The sequence below is a fragment of the Scyliorhinus torazame genome, chromosome 19 (genome assembly GCF_047496885.1).
Source record: "Scyliorhinus torazame isolate Kashiwa2021f chromosome 19, sScyTor2.1, whole genome shotgun sequence".
NCBI classification, from domain to species: domain Eukaryota; kingdom Metazoa; phylum Chordata; class Chondrichthyes; order Carcharhiniformes; family Scyliorhinidae; genus Scyliorhinus; species Scyliorhinus torazame.
The window spans coordinates 78,300,456-78,307,908 of NC_092725.1; the positions used below are offsets into that span (position 1 = coordinate 78,300,456).

Genomic DNA, 7,453 nt, shown 5'->3' on the forward strand with positions numbered 1-7,453 from the left:
TCATCTCTGTTCTAAAGTGACTCCCTTTTATTCTAAGGCTGTGCCCCCGGGTCCTAGTCTCCCCTGCTAATGGAAACAACTTCCCTTCATCCACCCTATCTAAGCCATTCATTATCTTGTAAGTTTCTATTGGATCTCCCCTCAACCTCCTAAACTCCAATGAATGTAATCCCAGGATCCTCAGACGTTCATCGTATGTTAGGCCTACCATTCCTGGGATCATCCGTGTGAATCTCCGCTGGACCCGCTCCAGTGCCAGTATGTCCTTCCTGAGGTGTGGGGCCCAAAATTGCTCACAGTATTCTAAATGGGGCCTAACTAATGCTTTATAAAGCTTCAGACGTACATCCCTGCTTTTATATTCCAAGCCTCTTGAGATGAATGACAACATTGCATTTGCTTTCTTAATTACGGACTCAACCTGCAAGTTTACCTTTAGAGAATCCTGGACTAGGACTCCCAAGTCCCTTTGCACTTTATTTTGTCACCGTTTAGAAAATAGTCCATGCCTCTTCTTTTTTCCAAAGTGCAAGACCTCGCACTTACCCACGTTGAATTTCATCAGCCATTTCTTGGACCACTCTCCTAAACTGTCTAAATCTTTCTGCAGCCTCCCCACCTCCTCTATACTACCTGCCCCTCCACCTATCTTTGTATCATCGGCAAACTTAGCCAGAATCCAAGACTCTGCTTGTATTCTACCTCAAAGTTCCTCTCATCCTTATCACCACAGACTTAGAACATAAAAAAAGGTGCAAATGAAGGTCACATGGCATTATCTGCCTTTCAATAACATCATGACTGAACTTCTACATCAACTTTACTTTCTAGCTTCATCTCCATATCCCTTGATTCTCTTTGTGCCCAAATCTCTCCTTGTTTTCAGTCTTGAATATACTTATTGACTCATCTTTCACAGCTTTGTCAGATAGAGAATACCAACAATTTGGAAGATAGAAGAAATGTGTTCTTAGTCCTTATTCTGAGGCAACAACCCCCTGTTCTAGACTTTCCAACTCTGGAAACTACATCTACCCTGCTAAATCTTGTAAGAGTTTTATATGTTTTAATGAGATTATGCATCATTCTTAATTCCATCAATGAATTGCAATCTTTGCTCAGAAAGGACAATCCTCTCATAGACACCTGTCAAGTGAACCTTTGTTGAACCACCTCCAACTATGCAGAACTCCAGCTGTGGTCTCTGTAAATCCCAAATTGCAGCAACACTTCTTTACTGTTGTACTCCAAGCTCCCTTGCAATAAAGGCAAACATGCTATTTGTTTTCCAAATTGCTTGCTGTACTTGTAAATTAATTTGGTAATTTGTGCACAAATCCATCTGGATACCAACACTTGCGGGGGGGGGGGAAAGAAGAATTCTGCTTCTGTATTCTTCCTGTCAAAGTCAATAATTGCCACTTCCCTCATTTTATAGCTCATCTGTCACCTTCTTGCCCAATTGCCCATCTAAAACACTTTGGAGCCTTTTTTTTTGTTGAAAAATATTTTTATTCTCCATTTTCACATTTTCTTCAGAATTTCCCCCCCACCAACATACAGTAAACGGTAATGAATACAATGTTAATCCCCCTACCAGCAACAACTATCCCATTCTCTTTCCCCCCCCCCCCCCCCACTCAAATAACGGCCCACCTGACAATATAAACATCAAATAAAACTAAACCTCCCAAGGAGAAAAAAGGAATCCGGAATCGCCCCTGGTCACCGTTGACACACATATTCTCTCTCTCGCTCTCGCGCCCCGCGCGCGCTCTCTCTCGCTCTCGCGCCCGCGCGCGCCCTCTCTCGCCCCCGCGCCCTCTCTCGCCCCCGCGCCCCTCTCTCGCCCCCGCGCCCTCTCTCGCCCCCGCGCCCTCTCTCGCCCCCGCGCCCTCTCTCGCCCCCGCGCCCTCTCTCGCCCCCGCGCCCTCTCTCGCCCCCGCGCCCTCTCTCGCCCCCGCGCCCTCTCTCGCCCCCCGCGCCCTCTCTCGCCCCCGCGCCCTCTCTCGCCCCCCGCGCCCTCTCTCGCCCCCGCGCCCTCTCTCGCCCCCGCGCACTCTCTCGCCCCCGCGCCCTCTCTCGCCCCCGCGCCCTCTCTCGCCCCCGCGCCCTCTCTCGCCCCCGCGCCCTCTCTCGCCCCCGCGCCCTCTCTCGCCCCCGCGCCCTCTCTCGCCCCCGCGCCCTCTCTCGCCCCCGCGCCCTCTCTCGCCCCCGCGCCCTCTCTCGCCCCCGCGCCCTCTCTCGCCCCCCGCGCCCTCTCTCGCCCCCGCGCCCTCTCTCTCGCCCCCGCGCCCTCTCTCGCCCCCGCGCCCTCTCTCGCCCCCGCGCCCCTCTCTCGCCCCCGCGCCCTCTCTCGCCCCCCGCGCCCTCTCTCGCCCCCGCGCCCTCTCTCGCCCCCCGCGCCCTCTCTCGCCCACCGCGCCCTCTCTCGCCCCCGCGCCCTCTCTCGCCCCCGCGCCCTCTCTCGCCCCCCGCGCCCTCCCTCGCCCCCGCGCCCTCTCTCGCCCCCGCGCCTCTCTCGCCCCCGCGCCCTCTCTCGCCCCCGCGCCCTCTCTCGCCCCCGCGCCCCTCTCTCGCCCCCCGCGCCCCTCTCTCGCCCCCGCGCCCTCTTCTCGCCCCCCGCGCCCTCTCTCGCCCCCGCGCCCTCTCTCGCCCCCGCGCCCTCTCTCGCCCCCGCGCCCTCTCTCGCCCCCGCGCCCTCTCTCGCCCCCCGCGCCCTCTCTCGCCCCCGCGCCCTCTCTCGCCCCCGCGCCCTCTCTCGCCCCCCGCGCCCTCTCTCGCCCCCGCGCCCTCTCTCGCCCCCGCGCCCTCTCTCGCCCCCCGCGCCCTCTCTCGCCCCCGCGCCCTTCTCTCGCCCCCCGCGCCCTCTCTCGCCCCCGCGCCCTCTCTCGCCCCCGCGGCCCTCTCTCGCCCCCGCGCCCTCTCTCGCCCCCGCGCCCTCTCTCGCCCCCCGCGCCCCTCTCTCGCCCCCCGCGCCCTCTCTCGCCCCCGCGCCCTCTCTCGCCCCCGCGCCCTCTCTCGCCCCCGCGCCCTCTCTCGCCCCCGCGCCCTCTCTCGCCCCCGCGCCCTCTCTCGCCCCCGCGCCCTCTCGCGCCCCCCGCGCCCTCTCGCGCCCCCGCCCTCGCCCTCTCGCGCCCCCGCGCCCTCTCGCGCCCCCGCGCCCTCTCGCGCCCCCGCGCCCTCTCGCGCCCCCGCGCCCTCTCGCGCCCCCGCGCCCTCTCGCGCCCCCCGCGCCCTCTCGCGCCCCCCGCGCCCTCTCGCGCCCCCGCGCCCTCCTCGCGCCCCTCGCGCCCCTCGCGCCCTCTCGTCTCGCGCCCCCGCGCCCTCTCGCGCCCCCGCGCCCTCTCGCGCCCCCGCGCCCTCTCGCGCCCCCGCGCCCTCTCGCGCCCCCGCGCCCTCTCGCGCCCCCGCGCCCTCTCGCGCCCCCGCGCCCCATCTCGCGCCCCCGCGCCCTCTCGCGCCCCCGCGCCCTCTCGCGCCCCCGCGCCCTCTCGCGCCCCCGCGCCCTCTCGCGCCCCCGCGCCTCTCGCGCCCCCGCGCCCTCTCGCGCCCCCGCGCCCTCTCGCGCCCCCCGCGCCCTCTCTCGCGCCCCCGCGCCCCTCTCGCGCCCCCGCGCCCTCCGCTCGCGCCCCCGCGCCCTCTCGCGCCCCCCGCGCCCTCTCGCGCCCCCCGCGCCCCTCTCGCGCCCCCGCGCCCTCTCGCGCCCCCGCGCCCTCTCGCGCCCCCGCGCCCTCTACGCGCCCCCCGCTCCCTCTCGCGCCCCCGCGCCCTCTCGCGCCCCCGCGCCCTCTCGCGCCCCCGCGCCCTCTCGCGCCCCCGCGCCCTCTCTCGCTCCCGCGCGCGGCCCTCTCTCTCTCTCCTCTCTCTCGCTCCCCGCGCGCGCTCTCTCTCTCTCTCTCTCTCGCTCCGCGCGCGCGCTCTCTCTCTCTCTCTCTCTCGCTCCCCGCAGCGCAGCGCTCTCTCTCTCTCTCTCTCTCGCTCCCGCCGCGCAGCTCTCTCTCTCTCTCTCTCTCGCTCCCCGCGCCTGCGCTCTCTCTCTCTCTCTCTCTCGCTCCCGCGCGCGCTCTCTCTCTCTCTCTCTCTCTCGCTCCCCGCGCGCGCTCTCTCTCTCTCTCTCTCTCGCTCCCCGCGCGCGCTCTCTCTCTCTCTCTCTCTCGCTCCCGCGCGCGCTCTCTCTCTCTCTCTCTCTCGCTCCCGCGCGCGCTCTCTCTCTCTCTCTCTCTCTCGCTCCCGCGCGCCGCTCTCTCTCTCTCTCTCTCTCGCTCCCGCGCGCGCTCTCTCTCTCTCTCTCTCTCTCGCTCCCGCGCGCGCTCTCTCTCTCTCTCTCTCTCGCTCCCGCGCGCGCTCTCTCTCTCTCTCTCTCTCTCGCTCCCGCGCGCGCTCCTCTCTCTCTCTCTCTCTCGCCTCTCCCGCGCGCGCTCTCTCTCTCTCTCTCTCTCGCTCCCGCGCGCGCTCTCTCTCTCTCTCTCTCTCGCTCCCGCGCGCGCTCTCTCTCTCTCTCTCTCTCGCTCCCCGCGCGCGCTCTCTCTCTCTCTCTCTCTCGCTCCCGCGCGCGCTCTCTCTCTCTCTCTCTCTCGCTCCCGCGCGCGCTCTCTCTCTCTCTCTCGCTCCCGCTCCGCGCGCTCTCTCTCTCTCTCTCTCGCTCCCGCGCGCGCTCTCTCTCTCTCTCTCTCTCGCTCTCCCGCGCGCGCTCTCTCTCTCTCTCTCTCTCGCTCCCCGCGCGCGCGCTCTCTCTCTCTCTCTCTCGCTCCCGCGCCGCGCGCTCTCTCTCTCTCTCTCGCTCCCGCGCCCGCTCTCGCTCTCGCGCCCGCGGCGCGCGTTCTCTCGCTCTCGCGCACCGCGCGCGCGTTCTCTCGCTCTCGCGCCCGCGCGCGCTCTCTCTCGCTCTCGCGCCCCGCGCGCGCTCTCTCTCGCTCTCGCGCGCGCTCTCTCTCGCTCTCGCTCGCGCGCGCTCTCTCTCTCGCTCTCGCGCGCGCGCTCTCTCTCGCTCTCGGCCCGCGCGCGCTCTCTCTCGCTCTCGCGCCCGCGCGCGCTCTCTCTCTCGCTCTCGCGCCCCGCGCGCGCTCTCTCTCGCTCTCGCGCCCCGCGCGCGCTCTCTCTCGCTCTCGCCCGCCCGGCCCGCGCGCGCTCTCTCTCGCTCTCGCGCCCGCGCGCGCTCTCTCTCTCTTGCGCGCGCGCTCTCTCGCTCTTGCGCGCCGCGCTCTCTCTCGCTCTTGCGCGCGCGCTCTCTCGCTCTCTCGCGCGCGCTCTCTCTCCTCGCTCTCGCGCCCGCTCTCTCTCGCTCTCGGCGCGCGCTCTCTCTCGCTCTCGCGCCCGCCGCGCGCTCTCTCTCGCTCTCTCTGCGGCGCGCGCTCTCTCTCGCTCTCGCGCGCGCTCTCTCTCTCGCTCTCGCGCGCGCTCTCTCTCGCGCGCTCTCGCTCTCGCTCTCGTGCCCGCGCGCGCTCTCTCTCGCTCTCGCGCGCGCGCTCTCTCTCGCCTCTCGCGCGCGCTCTCTCTCTCGCTCTCGCGCGCGCTTCTCTCTCTCGCCTCTCGCGCGCGCTCTCTCTCTCGCTCTCGCGCGCGCTCTCTCTCTCGCTCCCGCACGCGCTCTCTCTCGCTCTCGCGCCCGCGCGCGCTCTTTCTCCTCGCTCCCGCGCCCGCGCGCGCTCTCTCTCGCTCTCGCGCCCGCGCGCGCGTCTCTCTCGCTCTCGCGCTCTCGCTCTCGCTCTCGTGCCCGCGCGCGCTCTCTCTCGCCCGCGCGCGCTCTCTCTCGCGCGCGCTCTCTCTCGCTCTCGCGCGCGCTCTCTCTCTCTCGCTCTCGCGCGCGCTCTCTCTCTCGGCTCTCTCGCGCCCGCGCGCGCTCTCTCTCGCTCTCGCGCCCGGCGCGCGCTCTTTCTCTCGCTCGCCGCGCGCGCTCTCTCTCGCTCTCGCGCCCGCGCGCGCTCTCTCTCGCTCTCGCGGCCCCGCGCGCGCTCTCTCTCCGCTCTCGCGCCCGCGCGCGCGTCGCGCGGTCTCTCTCGCTCTCGCGCGCGCGCGCTTCTCTCTCGCTCTCGCGCCCGCTGGCGCGCTCTCTCTCTCGCTCTCGCGCCCCGGCTCGCGCGTCTCTCGCTCTCGCGCCCGCGCTCGCGTCTCTCGTCCTCGCGCCCCGCGCCGCGCTCTCGCTCTCGCGCGCGCGCGCTCTCGCTCTCGCGCCCGGCGCGCTCTCTCTCGCTCTCGCGGCGCTCGCTCTGCGCCCGCGCGCGCTCTCTCTCTCGCTCTCGCGCGCTCTCTCTCGCTCGCGCGCGCTCTCGCTCTCGCGCCCGCGCGCGCTCTCTTCTCGCTCTCGCGCCCCGCGCGCGCTCTCTCGCTCTCTCGCGCCCGCGCGCGCTCTCTCTCTCGCTCTCGCGCCCGGCGCTCTCTCTCGCTCTCGCGCCCGGCTCTCTCTCGCTCTCGCGCCCCGCGCCCGCTCTCTCTCGCTCTCGCGCGCGCTCTCGCTCGCTCTCGCGGCGCTCTCTCTCGCTCTCAGCCGGCCCGCGCGCGCTCTCTCTCGCTCTCGCGCTCCAGCGCGCGCTCTCTCTCGCTCTCGCGCCCCGCGCGCGCTCTCTCTCGCTCTCGCGCCCGCGCGCGCTCTCTCGCTCTCGCGCCCGGGGCTCTCTCTCGCTCTGCGCGCGCGCGCTCTCTCTCGCTCTCGCGCCCGCGCGCGCTCTCTCTCGCTCTCGCGCTCTCGCGCCCCGCGGCGCTCTCTCTCTCTCGCTCTCTCGCGCCCCGCGCGCGCTCTCTCTCGCTCTCGCGCCCGCGCGCCTCGCTCTCTCGCCTCTCTCGCTCGCCCCGCGCGCTCTCTCTCGCTCTCGCGCCCGCGCCGCTCTCTCTCGCTCGCGCGGCCCTCGCGCGCGCGTCTCTTCTCGCTCTCCGCGCTCGCGCTGCGCGCTCTCTCTCGCTCTCTCGCGCCCGCGCGCGCTCTCTCTCGCTCTCGCGCGCGGCTCTCTCTCTCGGCTGCGCCCGCGCGCGCTCTCTCTCGCTCGCGCCCGCGCGCGCTCTCTCTCGCTCTCGCGCGCGCTCTCTCTCGCTCTCGCGCGGCGCGCTCTCTCTCGCTCTCGCGCGCGCTCTCTCTCGCTCTCGCGCCGCTCGCTCTCTCGCTCTCGCGCGCCGCTCTCTCTCGCTCTCGCGCGCGCGCTCTCTCTCTCTCGCTCTCGCCCGCGCGCTGCTCTCTCTCGCTCTCGGCGCGCGCGCTCTCTCTCGCTCTCGCGCCCGCGCGCTCTCTCTCGCTCTCGCGCCCGCGCGCGCTCTCCTCTCGCTCCCGCGCGCGCTCTCTCTCGCTCTCTCGCGCGCGCGTCTCTCTCGCTCTCGCGGCGCCGCTCTCTCTCGCTCTCAGCGCGCGCTCTCTCTCGCTCTCGCGGCGCGCTCTGCTGCTCTCTCTCTGCGCCGCGCGCTCTCTCTCGCGCCCTGCGCGCGCGCTCTCGTCGTCGCGCCCGCGCGCGCGCTCTCTTCTCTC

The 7,453-nt window shown here is 69.5% G+C and overlaps 1 protein-coding gene and 1 long non-coding RNA gene across 12 annotated transcripts in view; one reads left to right on the top strand and one right to left on the bottom strand.

Annotated features, from left to right (window-relative positions):
- wnk1b (WNK lysine deficient protein kinase 1b) overlaps window positions 1-7,453 on the top strand; it is a 254,162-nt gene that overhangs the window by 71,485 nt on the left and 175,224 nt on the right. The window lies entirely within an intron of this gene.
- Window positions 1-7,453, bottom strand: part of LOC140396244 (uncharacterized) — a 56,958-nt gene that overhangs the window by 1,469 nt on the left and 48,036 nt on the right. The window lies entirely within an intron of this gene.